This window comes from Bufo gargarizans, chromosome 1 (assembly GCF_014858855.1).
Source record: "Bufo gargarizans isolate SCDJY-AF-19 chromosome 1, ASM1485885v1, whole genome shotgun sequence".
Lineage (NCBI taxonomy): Eukaryota > Metazoa > Chordata > Amphibia > Anura > Bufonidae > Bufo > Bufo gargarizans.
Window position 1 is genome coordinate 699,994,509 of NC_058080.1, and position 20,330 is coordinate 700,014,838.

General features: G+C 44.3%; 1 protein-coding gene across 3 annotated transcripts in view; it reads left to right on the top strand.

Annotated features, from left to right (window-relative positions):
• The first annotated feature begins 203 nt into the window (after window positions 1-203).
• Window positions 204-20,330, top strand: part of LOC122924804 (von Willebrand factor A domain-containing protein 5A-like) — a 212,276-nt gene continuing 192,149 nt past the window's right edge. For all 3 annotated transcript variants that reach the window (XM_044276245.1, XM_044276246.1, XM_044276247.1), the window contains exon 1: window positions 204-238. The gene's annotated coding sequence lies outside the window, so the exon portion shown is untranslated. The remainder of the gene's footprint in view (window positions 239-20,330) is intronic.

Genomic DNA, 20,330 nt, shown 5'->3' on the forward strand with positions numbered 1-20,330 from the left:
GAGCACAGTTTATATTGTGATGTAGACTATCCGTGCGGTTTATGGCAGGTTAGGGGAGTGTGCACACTGACTGCAGAGCCGCCCGTCCTCTCCCTTCAGCTGCTGGGAGCCCTGGACGCGCCCATCTACAGCACTGCCCCCCCCCCCCCCCTCCTCCACCAGTTTATGTGAAGTCACTGACACCAATCCGGAGCTGATCACACTGCACAGGGGAAGCAGACGCACTGAGAAGACGGAGGTAATGTGAACGCTACAGTATATGTATACAGCGGTACGGTGCACCTAGTGTGTATACACCTCACAGTACTGCGTATACTACTATATAGTAGATACTGGAGTATAGTACACAGTATAGCATACACCCAGAGGTGTGGTACACACTGTACATGTACAGTACATCACAGACAAGCATCCACACAGAGATGGAGACTATTCAGTATATAGTACAGTAGAGGTATACATGGATATGGTAAATGTATACAGAATAGTATATACGCCGAGGTATATAGTACAGTAGAGGTATACATAGGTATGGAAATGTATACAGAATAGTATTTAGTACAGTAGAAGTATACATTGGTATGGTAACTGTATACAGAGTGGTATATAGTACAGAGGTATATAGTACAGTAGAGGTATACATAGGTATGGTAAACGTATACAGAATAGTATATATATAGTACAGAGGTATATAGTACAGTAGAGGTATACATAGATATGGTAAATGTATACAGAATAGTATATAGTACAGTAGAAGTATACATAGGTACAGAGTGGTATATAGTACAGAGGTATATAGTAGAAGTATACATAAGTACAGAGTGGTATATAGTACAGAGGTATATAGTACAGTAGAGGTATACATAGGTATGGTAAATGTATACAGAATAGTATATAGTACAGAGGTATACAGTACAGTAGAGGTATACATAGGTATGGTAACTGTATACAGAGTGGTATATAGTACAGAGGTATATAGTACAGTAGAAGTATACATAGGTATGGTAAATGTATACAGAATGGTATATACGCAGAGGTATATAGTACAGTAGAGGTATACATAGGTATGGTAAATGTATGCAGAATAGTATATACGCAGAGGTATATAGTACAGTAGAAGTATACACAGGTATGGTAAATGTATACAGAATGGTATATACGCAGAGGTATATAGTACAGTAGAAGTATACATAGGTATGGTAAATGTATACAGAATGGTATATACGCAGAGGTATATAGTACAGTAGAAGTATACATAGGTATGGTAAATGTATGCAGAATAGTATATACGCAGAGGTATATAGTACAGTAGAAGTATACATAGGTATGGTAAATGTATACAGAATGGTATATACGCAGAGGTATATAGTACAGTAGAAATATACATAGGTATGGTAAATGTATACAGAATAGTATATAGTACAGACGTATATAGTACAGAGGTATATAGTATGGTAGAAGTATACATAGGTATGGTAAACGTATACAGAATGGTATATACGCAGAGGTACTTGGAATTCAGTATATAACCCCAGTAATCTGTTCCTCTTCCGGTGTTTACAACACACATGTGAACCCTTGCATTACCCAGTCTGAAGCATTATTAGGAGACTGGAGTTACAGGGATGGATCTGTCCTGTGCACAGCATAGGGGAGGCGAAGGGGGGGAGGGGGGACATGGCTACAAAGGTCCTGGCAGGGCAGACTCTGCACACATGTACTCTTCTGTGTGTACCAATGTGTGAGTGCACACTGACCAGTCACACTTCACAGATGTACTGTATGTGGAGGTGACAGTTGGGGCAGATAACAGAGATGGAGTCACAACTGCCCTGCCAGGACCTGTAAGGATCGGAGCTAAGTCTCCTCCCTCTAATGCCACATTCAGACTGATAGATGCAGCACAAGATGGCCGCACAGCCTCCAGCCAAAAAAGTGCATCTAACAGTCCGAAAAATAAGGGAGAGCCCTATAGTGATATGTGAAGCCCTCTTATTACATACATGGTACATGGAGGGTGTCAGAACTATAGATAGAGCCCAATAGTTATATAATATGCAGCCAGGTCCATAAATATTGGGACATCGACACAATTGTAAAATTTTTGGCTCTATACACCACCACAATGGATTTGAAATGAAACAAACGAGATGTGCTTTGACTGCAGACTGGAGTGATGGGGAGCTATATATTTAATTGATGATTTGAATCACCGAGTTTTTAGTTTAGGTATATGGATTTGAAATGGTGATTTATAATCAAAATTGAACTTTTATTGGTTATATATAGAATAGGGTCCCTATGTGTTTAGTTTTGATATAAAGAAGGTGATGATAACACAGGACTGGAGACTGTCAGCTTTAATTTGAGGGTATTTACATCCAAATCAGGTGAACGGTGCAGGAATTACAACAGTTTGCATATGTGCCTCCCACTTGTTAAGGGACCAAAAGTCCCTTAGATACAGCTGCGCAGTATCACATTTGATAGGCTTAGACACAGTAGCACAGTATTACATATAGTAGGCTTAGATAAAGCAGCGCAGTATCACAGGATAGGATTAGATACTTGGACTTAGTACACTATTCCTGGAGATAATAACTTCCTGATTATTTATAATGGAGCACAGTTTATATTGTGATGTAGACTATCCCTGCGGTTTATGGCAGGTTGAGGGATATGGCTTCTCAGCTGTTCCATGGCCAGATGTGTGTTATTTCCTCATTATCCCAATTACAGATAAAAGGTCCAGAGTTCATTTCAAGTCTGCTATTTGCATTTGGAATCTGTTGCTGCCATCTCTCAAGATGAGATCCAAAGAGCTGTCACTATCAGTGAAGCAAGCCATCATTAGGCTGAAAAAACAAAACAAACCCATCAGAGAGATAGTAAAAACATTAGGCGTGGCCAAAACAACTGCTTGGAACATTCTTAAAAAGAAGGAACGCATCGGTGAGCTCAGCAACACCAAAAGACCCGGAAGACCACGGAAAACAATTGTGGTGGATGACCGAAGAATTATTTTCCTGGTGAAAAAAACACCCTTCATAAGACTTTGCCAGATCAAGAACAATCTCCAGGAGGTAGGTGTATGTGTGTCAAAGTCAACAATCAAGAGAAGACTTCACCAGAGTGAATACAGAGGGTTCACCACAAGATGTAAACCATTGGTGAGCCTCAAAAAAGGAAGGCCAGATTAGAGTTTGCCAAACGACATCTAAAAAAAAAACTTCACAGTTCTGGAACAACATCCTCTGGACAAATGAGACCAAGATCAACTTGCACCAGAGTGATGGGAAGAGAAGAGTATGGAGAAGGAAAGGAACTGCTCATGATACTAAGCATACCACCTCATCAGTGAAGCATGCTGGTGGTAGTGTCATGAGGTGGGCATGTATGGCTGCCACTGGAGCTGGTTCTTTTTATATTTATTCATAATGTGACTGCTGATAAAAGCAGCAGGATGAATTCTGAAGTGCTTCAGGCAATATTATCTGCTCATATTCAGCCAAATGCTTCAGAACTTATTGGACGGCGCTTCAGAGTGCAGATGGACAATGACCCAAAGCATACTGCAAAAGCAACCAAATCGTTTTTTAAGGGAAAGAAGTGGAATGTTAAGCAATAGCCAAGTCAATCACCTGACCTGAATCTGATTGAGCATGCATTTCACTTGCTGAAGACAAAACTGAAGGGAAAATGCCCCAAGAACAAGCAGGAAATGAAGACAGTTGCAGTAGAGGCCTGGCAGAGCATCACCATGGATGAAACCCAGCGTCTGGTGATGTCTATGCGTTCCAGACTTCAGGCTGTAATTGACTGCAAAGGATTTGCAACCAAGTGTTAAAAAGTGAAAGTTTGATTTATGATTATTATTCTGTCCTATTACTTTTGGTTCCTTAACAAGTGAGAGGCACATATGCAAACTGTTGTAATTCCCCTGATTTGAATGAAAAACTTTCAGAAGTTTTGTGGGAATAATGTCATTTGGGGATGTGCTGTCGGTGATTGTAAAATATTTGTGTGGTTTTTGTCTTCTTGCCTTACCCAGGTAGGGTTGCGTGTTATGTTCTGTTGAATTGTTTCTCGAATGTTTACGATTTTGTCAATGAAAAAGTCGGATAACTCATTACAGAATTCTTGTGTTTCATTTGCTGGAGGCTCTAGACAGGTAGGGTTCATAGTCTGAGCAACTAGTTTGAAGAGTTCGCGAGGGTGGTTTATGGCTTTTGAAATGGTGTTGGAGAAGTATTTTTTTTTGCGATGAAGATGGCTTTGTGATATTTTTTGGTAAGTAATTTGTAGTTTGTGTGGTGTTCCGTTGTTGGGTTCCTTCTCCAGGCTCAAAAATGTCAGTCCCAGTTACAAGAGAGATCAGCAATAAAAAAGGTAATGTTATAATGCTCTCCAAAGTGTACAATTAAAAAAAGTAAAGACAAAAAAGTACAAAACAAAAGGCAAAGCATGCCATAATGCAGCTTCTTGCCCTGCCCCCAATGACCATAAACTACATGTCCCCCTACATCAAAATGACTATTAAGAAAAGGGAACCTAAAGGGGTTATCCGAGACAAAAAAAATGTCCCCCATGCACCCGGGCCCCTCACTCTGAATATACTTACCTGGCTCCCGCTCCCTACGCCGCTCCTGGTCCCCGCACCGCTGCAGCTGCTTCTCCCAACGAGCGGATGAAAACATCCGGTGTCAGGTGGGAAGCAGCCAATGGCAGGCGGTGATGGGGACAAGCCTCCCTAGCGTCACCCGCGATGCTAGGGAGGCTCGTGCCCGTCACTGCCTGCCATTGGCTACTCCCTCCGACCCCAGATGTTTTCATCCGTGCATGGGGAGAAGCAGTTGCGGCGGTGCAGGGACCAGGAGTGGCGCATGGGAGACATTTTTTAGTCTCGGATAACCCCTTTAGGTTATGTCCCCTTTTCTTAATGGTCATTTTAGTATGTTTGCTATTAAAAATGGATAAAAAATTTGAAAAACACATTTATTTCCTTCTATTTTTACATTTTTGACGTTTTAAAAAATAAATACAAATAAATACTAAAATAAAAATTACATAAAGAGAGAGTGATCGTAACCTACTACAGGAGAGGGGGTTGCACAAGAAGAGGGGGCTGCAAGGAAGTTGGTGGGGGGGCATTCAAAAATTTGCTGTGGGGCCCAGTCATATAGCTACGCCACTGATGCTGGGAGTTGTAATTTCACAGCAGTTGGGGTGCCGAAGATTGCTGATCCCTGCACTAGGTTATACACAGAGGAAGAGTTATACATATATACGATAGTCGTGCAGCTGCATCATCTACAAAAAATAGCATAGTATGCGCCTGGAGGTATACTGCATCAGTAAACTACAGCAGTCCATACAGTATAAGTTTGCATTATGAATCTCTTTATTTGCTCACGTAGGAGTATCTGTAAATTCTGACAATTCTCCCTGATGGGTGTAGTTGGGAGGAGTTTGCCTGAAGGAATACATAGTCAGTGACCCATTGAAGAAATACAGGTGTATTGAGTGTGATCAGGAAGTGTAGTGTCAGTCACCGGTCCCACATTACTCTCATATTGAAAACCTTGTGTGTATTATCTGCATCAGGAGCTACATCCTGCCAGCCATTTATGTGTGTACATGTGGAGACATCAGTGTATTTGGTAGTCTGGACCCACACAATACTGCATCTGGCAGGATATGTCATCAGAATTTTTCAGTAGTGCAGCCCCAGGCCTTATGCCTGTAATATCAAGTGATCAGATCTCAATACAAAAGAAAGTGATAAAAAAAACTGATTTTGGAATTTTAATGTTCATTAAGAGTATTTAAAAACCCTGTAAATAACACTCCCACAAAAATATGTATTCTCTGACCTGTTAGAAAAGTACATGATGTAAACTGCAGTGAAGGTATAACCTCCTATCTGATCCTCAGCTGTGTCATGTGACCAGCACTCTGATCTCCAACTGACACAGGACAGGAAGTCAGTTACTTCTCTATTCATTCCTATGAGATTAACATTGAGGTTCCCATAGGAATACATAGAGAAACTGACTTCCTGTCCTCACATAAGACTCTGTGTTATTTGGAAAGTCAGAGTGCTGGCCACATGACACAGCTGAGGATCAGAAGGGAGGTTATAACTCACAAATACAGTTACTGGTAAAAAGATTATATTCACCACAGATCACATCATGTACTTTCTAACAGGTCAGAGAATAAACATTTTTGTGGGAGTGCTGTCACGAGGGTGTCAAGAGCCACGCCTGACTCCGTTGTACCTGGGGTCAGGAGGTCGCAGCTGTTGGCTGCACGCTCTATGTCAGATAGGGAAGTTTCCTTATTGTAGCTTTCTGGGTTTGCTTTACAAACCCTTTTGGCTCACTCAGGGATCCGTAGCTTCTTCTCTCAGCTGTTCCTTGTCCAGCACTCCCAATCCTCCTTATATTCCCCTCTCACACTTCTCTGGTTGCCAGATATAGAGCTTCCTGCCTGGACATCTATTCTGACCCACTGGAGCTGTGTTGCTGCGTTCTCTGAGTGTTGCCTTAGAACGCTACCCTCCGGATCCCTGTTGGACCTTTGTGGACAATTGTTGCCGTCCACCTGGGTGTTTGTGTTTGTCTGTGTTTGTCTGTCCTCTCCCTGGTGTTTCCCTCTTAGTGCAGTGGTGAGGACTAGCGATCCCACCGGCCCATTCATTATCTAGGGCTCATTTCAGGGAAAGCCAGGGTTTAGGCACGTGATCGCCGCACGGGTGAGGAACCCGTCTAGGGACGTCAGGGCAGGCAGGTGCCAGCTGCAAGGTGAGTTAGGGGTCACCACCTTTCCCTCTCCCTTGGGCAGGGCTTTCCCTGTTTTCCTCCCTGTGCGTGTTGCCGGTCATTACATTATATCTGGCCCTTATTTTTGTGTAGGTAAAAAAAAAAAAAAATTTATTTTTTACCTACTTAGAATCCAGTATGGATCCAATTGCTGCTCTGTCCGAACAATTTCATGGCCTGTCTTTGGAGGTGGCAGGATTGAAGGCGTCGGTCCTCCAGCAACAGCAGCATTTACAACAGACCGCAAGCCCAGCGGTTGCTACTGGTAACCAGGTTGTTGCGGAACCCAAGGTCCCTCTCCCTGACAGATTTTCTGGGGGAAGGGACAAGTTTGTGACGTTCCGTGAGGCCTGTAAACTATACTTTAAACTGCGTCCTTACTCCTCTGGTAATGAAGATCAGCGGGTGGGTGTTGTTATTTCCCTGCTGCAGGGGGACCCGCAGTCCTGGGCGTTCTCTTTACCTACTGATTCCCAGGCTCTTCGGTCAGTGGATGAGTTTTTCGGGGCCTTGGGTCTCATATATGACGACCCTGACCGAGTCGCACTGGCTGAATCAAAATTACGGAGACTCCTACAAGGAGAGCGGCCGGTAGAGGAGTATTGCTCTGACTTCCGTAGGTGGGCTACGGATACCCAATGGAACGACCCGGCTCTCAGGAGTCAGTTCTGCTCTGGGTTATCCGAAAGGGTTAAGGATGCGCTTGCATTGTATGAGACCCCCTTTTCCCTTGATGCAGTTATGTCCCTTTCTATCCGTATAGATAGACGCCTTAGGGACAGGTTGAAAAAACCGGAGCCATTGGTAACCCCTCCCAAGCAGCAGTTAGTCTGTACGGACATAGACGAGCCTATGCAGCTAGGAGGAACTACTCGTCAGGTCCGTCCTCCTGAGGTTCGCCGTAGGCGTAGGGGTTGTTTTTTTTGTGGTGAGAGGGGTCATTTCATTAACGTCTGTCCTTCTTTCCTCAGAAACAAAAAAACCGTCGGAAAACTACTAACCCCAGGCTGTGTGGAGGATGTCAGCCGGGGGGTATACGTTTCCTCCATACGTACATCGCAATTTGTGTTGCCAGCGGTTATTGTTTTTGGTGATAAGACAGAGACTGTTTCTTTCTTTCTAGACAGTGGAGCAGGGGTAAATTTGATAGATGCCCATTTTGCCCGCACTATGGGTTTGTCTCTCTGTACGTTACAGAGACCTATTCCCATATTTGCTATAGATTCTGCTCCTCTGTCTCAGAGAAACCTCACCCACATCGTTCATAATTTACACCTTCGGGTAGGGGACCACCATAACGAGATGCTCTCATGTTATGTTCTGGAGGGGCTTCCCACTCCGGTGGTGCTGGGCCTTCCCTGGTTGGTAGCGCACAATCCAGTGGTGGATTGGCAGGCCAGGGAGATATTGGAGTGGAGTGAGCCGTGCAGAGAAAATTGCTTAAATAGCAATTGCTTAGTCGCCTCCATAACTACCCTACCTACATTTGTTTCGGACTTTGAGGACATTTTTTCTGAAAAGGGTTGTCAGAAGTTACCACCTCATCGTCCTTATGATTGCCCGGTTAACCTTATTCCCGGCGCACAATTACCCAAGACCAGGTTATATAATCTTTCAGGTCCAGAGAGACAAGCCATGAAGGATTATATCTCTGAGAGCTTGGCTAAGGGACACATCAGACCCTCTTCTTCACCCGTGGCTGCAGGGTTTTTCTTTGTTAAAAAGAAAGATGGGGGCCTGCGTCCTTGCCTAGATTTTCGTGAATTAAATCGGATAACCATCCGAGACCCATACCCTCTTCCTCTCATTCCTGACCTGTTTAACCAGATTGCGGGTGCTAGGTGGTTCTCCAAACTCGATCTTAGGGGGGCCTACAATCTGATTCGTATTAAAGAGGGGGATGAGTGGAAAACAGCTTTTAACACCCCTGAGGGGCATTATGAAAATCTAGTTATGCCTTTCGGCCTGACCAATGCTCCTGCCGTCTTTCAACATTTCGTTAATGACATTTTTAGTCATCTAATCGGCAGGTTTGTGGTAATATACCTAGATGATATCTTAATTTATTCGGCGGATCTGAAAACACATGAGGAGCATGTCAGACAAGTACTACAGGTCCTACGGACGAATAAATTATATGCTAAAATTGAAAAATGTGTTTTTGCCGTTCAGGAGATACAATTCCTAGGTTATTATTTATCTGCGTCAGGTTTCCGTATGGATCCTAGGAAGGTCCAGGCAATTTTGGATTGGGATCTTCCTGAGAACCTCAAAGCACTGCAACGGTTCTTGGGCTTCGCAAATTTCTATAGGAAATTCATTAAAAATTATTCGGTGATCGTAAAACCCCTTACTGACATGACTAGGAAGGGGACTGATTTTTCTAAATGGTCTGACGCCGCTAAAGTTGCTTTTTCCTCTCTAAAAGAGAGGTTTACCTCAGCACCTGTACTAGTCCAACCTGATGTCTCCCAGCCTTTTATTGTTGAAGTCGATGCGTCAGAGGTGGGAGTGGGGGCTGTGCTGTCTCAGGGTCCGTCTCCTGGCAAATGGCGCCCTTGTGCTTTCTTTTCTAAAAAACTATCTGCAGCAGAACAGAACTACGATATTGGCAATAGGGAACTGTTAGCTATTAAACTTGCGTTTGAGGAGTGGCGTCACTTCTTAGAGGGGGCAGTCCACCCCGTCACTGTGTTTACGGACCACAAAAATCTGCTGTACCTCGAATCAGCTAAGCGTCTCACCCCTAGACAAGCTAGGTGGTCGCTATTTTTTACCAGGTTTAACTTTGTGATTACCTATCGTCCTGGGGTAAAGAATACCAAGGCTGATGCACTATCTCGTTGTTTCCCTGGAGGGGGTAATGTGAGTGATCCGGTACCCATTCTACAAAGAGGAGTAGTTGTCTCTGCGGTACACTCTGCTTTGGAGGGGAAGGTGTTAGAGGCCCAGGGGGACGCCCCGGTCTCTTGCCCCTCAGAGAAATTGTTTGTACCGTTGAACCTACGTCTCGAATTATTAAAGGAACATCATAATTCGGCACTTGCTGGGCACCCGGGTAGTAAAGCAACCTTAGAGCTATTGTCTCGTCGTTTTTGGTGGCCAAGGTTGCGTCAGGATGTATTGGATTTTGTGTCTTCTTGTTCTACCTGTGCGCGCGCAAATGTTTCACATACACGTCCTGCAGGGTCTCTATTACCACTCGTCATTCCCAATAGACCATGGACACATCTGTCTATGGATTTTATCACTGACTTACCTTTGTCTGCGGGTAAAACAGTGATTTTGGTAGTAGTGGACAGGTTTAGCAAAATGGCACACTTTATTGCGTTACCCGCACTACCTAATGCTAAAACTCTTGCTCAGGTATTCGTCAGTGAGATCGTGAAGCTTCACGGGGTCCCCTCCGATGTTGTTTCGGATCGGGGAACCCAGTTTATTTCTAAATTTTGGAAAGCTTTTTGTTCCCGTTTGGGGGTTCACTTGTCCTTTTCCTCAGCTTTCCATCCTCAGTCGAATGGACAGACTGAGCGTACCAACCAAAACCTGGAGACATATCTAAGATGTTTTGTGTCTGAAAACCAAGAGTTGTGGTCGTCATATTTACCGTTAGCTGAGTTTGCCATAAATAATCGCCGTCAGGAATCCACTGGCAAGTCACCTTTTCTTGGTGCATATGGTTTTCATCCCCAATTCTGTACTTTCAAAGAGGGGGGGTCTTCTGGGGTTCCCGAAGAGGAACGGTTTTCGTCATCTCTTTCATCAGTATGGCAGAAGGTGCAAGCTAACTTGAAAAATATGGGAGGTAAATACAAATGCATGGCTGATAAGAGACGGTCGCCAGGTCCGGACCTAGGAGTGAATGACTATGTGTGGTTGTCTACTAGGAATATCAAGTTGAAGGTTCCCTCTTGGAAACTGGGTCCTAGGTTTATTGGTCCTTACAAGATTGTAGCCATCATCAACCCCGTGGCTTTTCGCCTGGAGCTACCTCAGACTTTTAAAATCCATAATGTCTTTCATAAGTCGTTACTCAAAAAATATGTTCCACCTCTAGAACCGTCACCGCTGCCACCCCCTCCTGTTGTCGTGGATGGTAGTTTGGAATTTCAGATATCCAAAATTGTTAATTCTCGTCGGGTCCGCCGCTCTCTCCAATATCTGGTGCACTGGAGAGGTTACGGTCCCGAGGAAAGAATGTGGGTTCCTGCGTCTGAGGTAAACGCCGACAGGCTAGTCCGGATTTTTCATGCCTCTCATCCTGAGAGACCTGGTCCTGAGTGTCCGGAGGCCCCTCGTAGAGAGGGGGGTACTGTCACGAGGGTGTCAAGAGCCACGCCTGACTCCGTTGTACCTGGGGTCAGGAGGTCGCAGCTGTTGGCTGCACGCTCTATGTCAGATAGGGAAGTTTCCTTATTGTAGCTTTCTGGGTTTGCTTTACAAACCCTTTTGGCTCACTCAGGGATCCGTAGCTTCTTCTCTCAGCTGTTCCTTGTCCAGCACTCCCAATCCTCCTTATATTCCCCTCTCACACTTCTCTGGTTGCCAGATATAGAGCTTCCTGCCTGGACATCTATTCTGACCCACTGGAGCTGTGTTGCTGCGTTCTCTGAGTGTTGCCTTAGAACGCTACCCTCCGGATCCCTGTTGGACCTTTGTGGACAATTGTTGCCGTCCACCTGGGTGTTTGTGTTTGTCTGTGTTTGTCTGTCCTCTCCCTGGTGTTTCCCTCTTAGTGCAGTGGTGAGGACTAGCGATCCCACCGGCCCGTTCATTATCTAGGGCTCATTTCAGGGAAAGCCAGGGTTTAGGCACGTGATCGCCGCACGGGTGAGGAACCCGTCTAGGGACGTCAGGGCAGGCAGGTGCCAGCTGCAAGGTGAGTTAGGGGTCACCACCTTTCCCTCTCCCTTGGGCAGGGCTTTCCCTGTTTTCCTCCCTGTGCGTGTTGCCGGTCATTACAAGTGCCTAGGCCTTTTTTCATTTTTGCATTTTTTGGCCTTTTTTCGTTTTTGTATTTTTTTCCATTCACATAGCCATATGAGGGCTTATTTTTTGCCGGACAAGATGCATTTTTTGAAGGCACCATTTAATTTACCATGTCTTGTGTTGGAAAAAAGGAAACTTGGATTTTGATATTACGTAGTTCACTTTGCGCTAAAAATGACATGACGTCCTTATTCTGTGGATCAATACGATTACAGCAATACACAATTTGTGTTGTTTTTGTTTTAGTACTTAAAAAAAAATAATTTGAAAAAATTAAAATGTTTTTGCAACTACATTTTTTGGCAGCAATAACTTTTTTATATTAATCTATATTTTTTATATATACAGTGGGATGCGAAAGTTTGGGCAACCTTGTTAATCGTCATGATTTTCCTGTATAAATCGTTGGTTGTTATGATAAAAAATATCAGTTAAATATATCATATAGGAGACACACACAGTGATATTTGAGAAGTGAAATGAAGTTTATTGGATTTACAGAAAGTGTGCTATAATTGTTTAAACAAAATTAGGCAGGTGCATAAATTTGGTCACTGTTGTCATTTTATTGATTCCAAAACCTTTAGAACTAATTATTGGAACTCAAATTGGCTTGGTAAGCTCAGTGACCCCTGACCTACATACACAGGTGAATCCAATTATGAGAAAGAGTATTTAAGGGGGTCAATTGTAAGTTTCCCTCCTCTTTTAATTTCCTCTGAAGAGTAGCAACATGGGGGTCTCAAAACAACTCTCAAATGACCTGAAGACAAAGATTGTTCACCATCATGGTTTAGGGGAAGGATACAGAAAGCTGTCTCAGAGATTTCAGCCGTCTGTTTCCACAGTTAGGAACATATTGAGGAAATGGAAGACCACAGGCTCAGTTCAAGTTAAGGCTCGAAGTGGCAGACCAAGAAAAATCTCGGATAGACAGAAGCAACGAATGGTGAGAACAGTCAGAGTCAACCCACAGACCAGCACCAAAGACCTACAACATCATCTTGCTGCAGACGGAGTCACTGTGCATCGTTCAACCATTCGGCGCACTTTACACGAGGAGATGCTGTATGCGAGAGTGATGCAGAGGAAGCCTTTTCTCCGCCCACAGCACAAAAAGTGCCGCTTGAGGTGGTCTAAAGCACATTTGGACAAGCCAGCTTCATTTTGTAATAAGGTGCTGTGGACTGATGAAACTAAAATTTAGTTATTTGGCCATAACAAGGGGCGTTATGCATGGAGGAAAAAGAACACAGCATTCCAAGAAAAACACCTGCTACCTACAGTAAAATATGGTGGTGGTTCCATCATGCTGTGGGGCTGTGTGGCCAGTGCAGGGACTGGGAATCTTGTCAAAGTTGAGGGACGAATGGATTACACTCAGTATCAGCAGATTCTGGAGACCAATGTCCAGGAATCAGTGACAAAGCTGAAGCTGCGTCGGGGCTGGATCTTTCAACAAGACAACGACCCTAAACACTGCTCAAAATCCACTAAGGCATTTATGCAGAGGAACAAGTACAACGTTCTGGAATGGCCATCTCAGTCCCCAGACCTGAATATAATTGAAAATCTGTGGTGTGACTTAAAGAGAGTTGTCCATGCTCGGAAGCCATCAAACCTGAATAAACTAAAGATGTTTACTAAAGAGGAATGGTCCAAAATACCTTCAACCAGAATCCAGACTCTCATTGGAACCTACAGGAAGCGTTTAGAGGCTGTAATTTTTTTTAACCCCTCCATCCCTAATTTACTTAGCATTCTGTATTATGAATACTATTATTTTCCCTTATAACCATGTTATAAGGGAAAATAATAAAGATCTGGTCCCCATCCGTGACCTAGCAACCATGCGTGAAAATCGCACCGCATCCGCACAATATAGAGCATGCTGTGATTTTCACGCAACGCACAAGTGATGCGTGAAAATCGCTGCTCATCTGCACAGCCCAATTGAAGTGAATTGGTCCGGATTCAGTGCGGGTTCAATGCCTTCACCTCACACATTGCACCCGCACGGAATTCTCGCCTGTGTGAAAGCGGCCTTATAGGATAGCTGCCTTACATCTGTTGGCATTAAAAGCAGAGCTTGTTAAGAGCTCATTTGCATCCCTTCCCTCCCAGAATTCCAGAGGAGCAGGTATGGCCTATAAGTCCCCTCACACTGATTAAGGTGCTCTCTCCCTAAGGAGAGTAGTTCCCCCCTTATCTGTAAACACAAACGCGTGGCAGTCCCTCGCCTCCCTGCAGGGGTGGCACTGCAGTCGTATGTGATCCAATTTGTTTTCTAGAGAGCAGATGATGGTAGAGCAGGATTGATGGGAGAGCAGGTCGATACAGTCTGCCCTTTTTCCCCTCTTCTGGCAGATTGTGCATCTCTTTTGGTGTTCCCTTTTTGGATGTGCACTGCAGGACTCTCCGTGCATCTAGATCCAGACAAAGCTTCTGCTCCCGTGTAATGCCCCCCTCCAGCCTGGGGACTGTGTCTGGGCTCCTGCATGCAGCCATCTCCGCCTGGGTACTCCTCCTAGAGCCGAGGGGCACTTCTAGCATCCTACATCTCAGCTTTTTTTCTCCCCCATGTGTGGGACCTGTCCTGTGACTCTGCTTGGGACTGATCCCTGTCTCCTGCTTGAGGTCCTCTGTCCTTACTGGCCCATATCTAGACCTAGTGCTGCTTCCTCCTAACCGTTCACGTTCACTTCTCCATTCCCAGTACACCTTCCCTGGGCCAGGTCCTGGCTACCCTTCTGTTGGCTATTTGCACTTATCGGTCTAGCCGCTGTCCACTTGCCGTCCCCCCCCCCCGACGCCCCACCCCGGTTGCTGTAGCTTTCGCACACTGCGGCCTGGAGGTCTGTGTGCAGCAGGCTGTGGTCCTGGCAGGTAAGGCTGGGTGTGTGATGGGGGGTTAAGTGGGGGTCCAGCTCCATCTTCTTCCCCCGATTTCTCAGCTTGTATTGCTTGCTTGCTAATGGCAGAAGGGAGTAGTAGTGTGTACATTCTGATGGGTCTGGATCAGTTTTATTGATAAAGAGTTCTACATATTCCATTCCATGCAGTTCTAACTCTAGCATATAAAAGAAGCTTGTTCTCCAAGCCCCTGAGATGCTAAGGCAGAGGATGGGAGTGGTAGTGGCCCTGATGAGATGTTATGTCAAGTGTACTCCCTCAGTCTGTTGCTCCCTGAGTATCGGTGCAGTGGAAAGGTGGTTTGAGGAATAAGGCCAGAAGTAAATGTATAAAAGTCTCTCTTTACTTAGCGCAGAATATAACATAACATGGCATAACATTACAAGCAATTGCAGATGCCTCCCGGCCTGGGGTTTTGTGCTCCTACTGCCTCCATCGAAGTAAGCTCCACCTTCTGGTGGGAGATATATTTTTTTTTTTTCTTTAAAAAACAATCTGTCTATTTTAGTACATGATTGTAGTCCTGTTACAATAACAATCCTGGAGCATCGTCTCTTAGAATTGTTCTGTGCCATTCGTGTGTTATTTCTACTAGAAATGTATGAATCTATTGACAACTGCGTGTTACCAGCTGTGGGTGTCCTTACACTGTCTGACCGTCTCCAATCATTGTTGCCAGTATCAGAATGTGTGGAGACACACCTAAGTCTAACATGATAAACGAATGTAAAGGATAGACGTTCAGACTTTGTACTCAATACAAATTGATTCAATACTAAAAACTGGGGCAATAAAGCCCACACACAGCGTCAATTACAGGCAATAGTTAATGAGAGGTACAGTACAGACCAAAAGTTTGGACACACCTTCTCATTCAAAGAGTTTTCTTTATTTTCATGACTATGAAAATTGTAGATTCACACTGAAGGCATCAAAACTATGAATTAACACATGTGGAATAATATACATATACGAGTGGCCATCATTACTTTAAGAAATGAAGGTCAGTCAGTCAGCTGAAAAATTGGGAAAACTTTGAAAGTAAGGGCTATTTGACCATAAAGGAGAGTGATGGGGTGCTGCGCCAGATGACCTGGCCTCCACAGTCACCGGACCTGAACCCAATCGAGATGGTTTGGGGTGAGCTGGACCGCAGAGTGAAGGCAAAAGGGCCAACAAGTGCTAAGCATCTCTGGGAACTCCTTCAAGACTGTTGGAAGACCGTTTCAGGTGACTAGCTGTTGAAGCTCATCAAGAGAATGCCAAGAGTGTGCAAAGCAGTAATCAAAGCAAAAGGTGGCTACATCATCAGCTAATTCCACATGTGTTTATTCATAGTTTTGATGCCTTGATAGTCATGAAAATAAAGAAAACTCTTTGAATGAGAAGGTGTGTCCAAACTTTTGGTCTGTATTGTATGTCTATAAATATTTCCCTCAATCCTATTGCTCCCCGTAAGGTATATGGATACACTAGCAATTGTCAGCCAGATTGTTTCCACATCAGTATAAACCTCAGCTGAGGATCAGCTGCTGCAAGGAGCAGCAATCAAGACCAGCCATACTGAAACAGCCCAGTCTATACCTGTGAGGTTTTTGGCAGTGAGCCAGCGCTCTGTATTGTGCTCACAGCAGCGCTCGCTTGATAATAGTGCTAATAACATTGGGTGCCGATATCTACCTACGCGCTAAAGCCCTGCCTGGGGAACACTATCTTCTAGATAAAGGTTCACAGTCTCCAATCAGCATGTGGACCTAGCGGCTGCTCAACGCGTTCCTACTAAGGGGGTAGTTCCCCTGTGTCATCAGGAGCTGATATTAACAATGGCTGCAAAGGAAAAAGAGTCCTGTCCACCGCTGATGGTGTGCGGATGGCATCTATCTGGCACTGGGATGGCTGTACGCACCCGCTGAATCTGCAGACTTAAATGCCGAATTCCCCACCCCCTGGTGTGGGCTTGCAGCAGCTGGAAAATCTGGAGTATGGGAGGGTCTACCACCCCGCCCCCCGGAGGTCGGCCAGCCACTGTATCAGATAACAGCCGGGGGAAAGAGCTGGCTGCCGCAAGCCCACAGCCAGGGGGGCATGGCCTTCAGCATTTAAGTCCGCAGTTGGAACGAGTGCGTACAGCCATCCCAGTGCCACATAGATGCAGTCCGCACACCATAAGCGGCGGACAGGACTCTTTTTTCCTTTGCAGCCATTGTTAATATCTGCTCCTGATGACACAGGGGAACTACCCCCTTAGTAGAAACGCGTCGAGCAGCTGCTAGGTCCACATGCTGATTGGGCACTGTGAACCTTTATCTAGAAGATAGTGTTCCCCAGGCAGGGCTATAGCGCGTAGGGTAGATATCGGCACCCAACGTTATTAGCACTATTATCAAGCGAGCGCTGCTGTGAGCACAATACAGAGCGCTGGCTTATTGCCAAAAACCTCACAGGTATAGACTGGGCCGTTTCAGTACGGCTGGTCTCGATTGCTGCTCCTTGCAGCAGCTGATCCTCAGCTGAGGTTTATACTGGTGTGGAAACAATCTGGCTGACAATTGCTAGTGTATCCATATACCTTACGGGGAACAATAGGATTGAGGGAAATATTTATCGACATACAGTACAGACCAAAAGTTTGGACACACCTTCTCATTCAAAGAGTTTTCTTTATTTTCATGACTATGAAGGCATCAAAACTATGAATTAACACATGTGGAATTATATACATAACAAACAAGTGTGAAACAACTGAAAATATGTCAAATTCTAGGTTCTTCAAAGTAGCCACCTTTTGCTTTGATTACTGCTTTGCACACTCTTGGCATTCTCTTGATGAGCTCATAAACTATTGCGCCATAGCCTGTATCTGACGCTGTGTGTGGGCTTTATTGCCCCAGTTTTTAGTATTGAATCTACAACAAAGATAGTTTTTGTTTTCATTTTAATGTTCATTATCGTGCTGAGAATAGGGACAAATCCCTTAATCAAGAGGAATAGTAACACCCACTGTAATTTTATTCAGAAATCTTCAGGAGGAATAACAGAAGAGGAGAAAAGATTCTACAGATAGTTATTTGATGGTGAAGTATTTACTATAATAGACATGGAAAGAGAAGTGACAGGAAGGGGACATTTAGCGAGACTGGCATTCTCATACGCCAGTCTCGATCCCCCTGCACTGCAGTAAGATGCGCCTCATTTATTAAGTGGCATATGACTCTTAACAGTTACAACTTACAGCAGTTTCTGGCGCAAGTTATAATAAATCCGGCGGGCCATGATAGGCTCCGCCCCACTAAGCCTCGTCAGTTTTCTCGCTGCTTTAGAAAAGTGTTGAGAAGCTGAAAAAGTTGCAAATTAAGGCACAACTATGCATGCGCCAAAACGTGCGACTTTAACGCCACAATAGTGGTGTAAACCTTTTGATAAATGTCCCCCAATGTTTTCTCTGTAACTGCTCAGAGGAGGGCTTGACAAGTCATTGGGGGACTTTTTTCAATAATGGCATATTTTGCACCAGAAAAATCCTTACATCACGAATCAAAAGTGGTGATTTGTTTCGCCTCATTTATGGAAAGACACGTGCTATTTTTACAATGTGTCTTTTGTAATTGTAGGCTCATAATCCGTCATTTTATAAACAATTGCGAATTTTTTTTACGTCAAAGTGTTAAAATGCGACATTTAATTGTATTTCGACAGTGCATCTGTGCTCAACTGATATTGAACGCGAGACACCTTTATGGTCGATATGCGACATAAATTGTGACTTTGTGAAGGAAAGTTGCATCTATATGATCTGTCGCGCAATTTTTAATAACTACCACAGAAGCAAGCTTAATCTACTGTTACATTTTACGCCTTTTAAGCCGAACATAAGTTGATGAATGAGGCAATAATATAGTGTTTGACATTCAGAACACTTTTCTGGCGAAAAATAAGGAGAAAACTGTTGATATATTTGGTGCAAATCAAAACGCCATTATTTTTGGCGCTTTTTACACCATAATTTTGGCACAACATGATTGGTAAATGTCCCCCCAGTGATACAGTTTCTGTATTTTCTTCAACAGCAGACTCCTCCATGTGCGAAACATCTGGAGCTGGGCAGCATAAACAATGTCCAAAGTTTATGACATTGCTTTAGATAAGACTAAGGTTCTAAGCATTGTCCCTAAGTTGCTGCAAATTCAAAGGAGGACTACTCCACAACTTCAACTTCCTATTAAAAAAGGCACATGAGACCTTGTGACCAACAAACTATGTTGGAATTTTGAGAAGGTGACTTTATTAGGCAGAATTGTGGCAAAAAAAGTAAAACGTAGTTCTCTTATTTGAAATGAGACTTGTCTCGGCACATACTGTATGGTCATTTAGTTGGCACTTAGAGGAAGAACCTGGACAAGAAGTGTTCTGTAGATGGCTTGAGATATTGACCTTCCTTGTATGCGTATGACCACACAATGGTGTTTTATCAAAACCAACTTAGATTATGGCATATGTGAGGACCTCCAGTGAAGAAGTGCCTAGTCATTACAGAATTGTGGCCATAGTACGGGAAGCAGATGTGGCAAAACAGGCCGTGGAGAGTAGAAGGGTGGACTGGCAAAAGAAGAGGTTGATAAAGTGGATAAGAATCCATGTACTACAAGTTTAGGGTCACCTACTAAAATAGCCATGAATACTACAGATGTAGCAAGTTTTTGGGCAAGTTCTTATTTTTGTCCGATTATACAATTGTACAGTTACTGTTTTTGCTGAAAAGATTTTGCTTGTTTTGTAATGGCCGATGTCAGATGCAAGAATTGGTTAATATACAGCTATCAGACCAGTTCCACAGACGGGTGTCCTTGCCCGACTACGGGTTTACAGACCTGAACTCAGAGCATGGTAGGGATTTATTATGTTGTGAGTTTGGGTCAGTAAACCCATGATCGGACCAGCACACACATCTGTAACATGCAGGGCCGTCTTTACCAAGGGGCAAAAGGGGCAGCTGCCCTGGGCCCAGTTGCTCCTGGGGGGTCCAAGGCAGCTGCCTCTTCAGCCCTGCTAGCTACTGCCCTGGGTGTCAGGCTGTCGGCTACACAGGCATCATGATCGTACTGTGTTAATGATCTTAATTCTAGGACCTTAATGAGTTTTGCTTTAGGACCTTAATGACATCATTACCATGTGACCAGTAACCTAGCAATTACTGGTCACATGGCTATGAGGTAATCACAGGTCCTACAGAAGTTAACTGTGGAGCTTTTTTGTGTAAAGATTACATCAGAAAAAGGTGACAGGGGCTGTTATGTTAATATACTGTAAACTACTGTATAGTGGGGTGCTGTATACTGTGTGGTGGGCTGTATATTGTGTGGTGGGCTATATATTGTGTAATGGGCTGTATATTGTGTGGTGGGCTGTATACTGTGTGGGGGCCTGTATACTGTGTGGTGGGCTGTATCTGTATACTGTGGGGGGCCTGTATAGTGGGGGGGAGTGCGATACTGCTGTACTGTATAGTGTGGGGGGCTGTATCGTGTATAGTTTGGGGTGCTGTATACAGTGAGGTGTTGTATACCGTGAGGTGCTGTATACTGTGGGCTGCTATACTGCTCTACT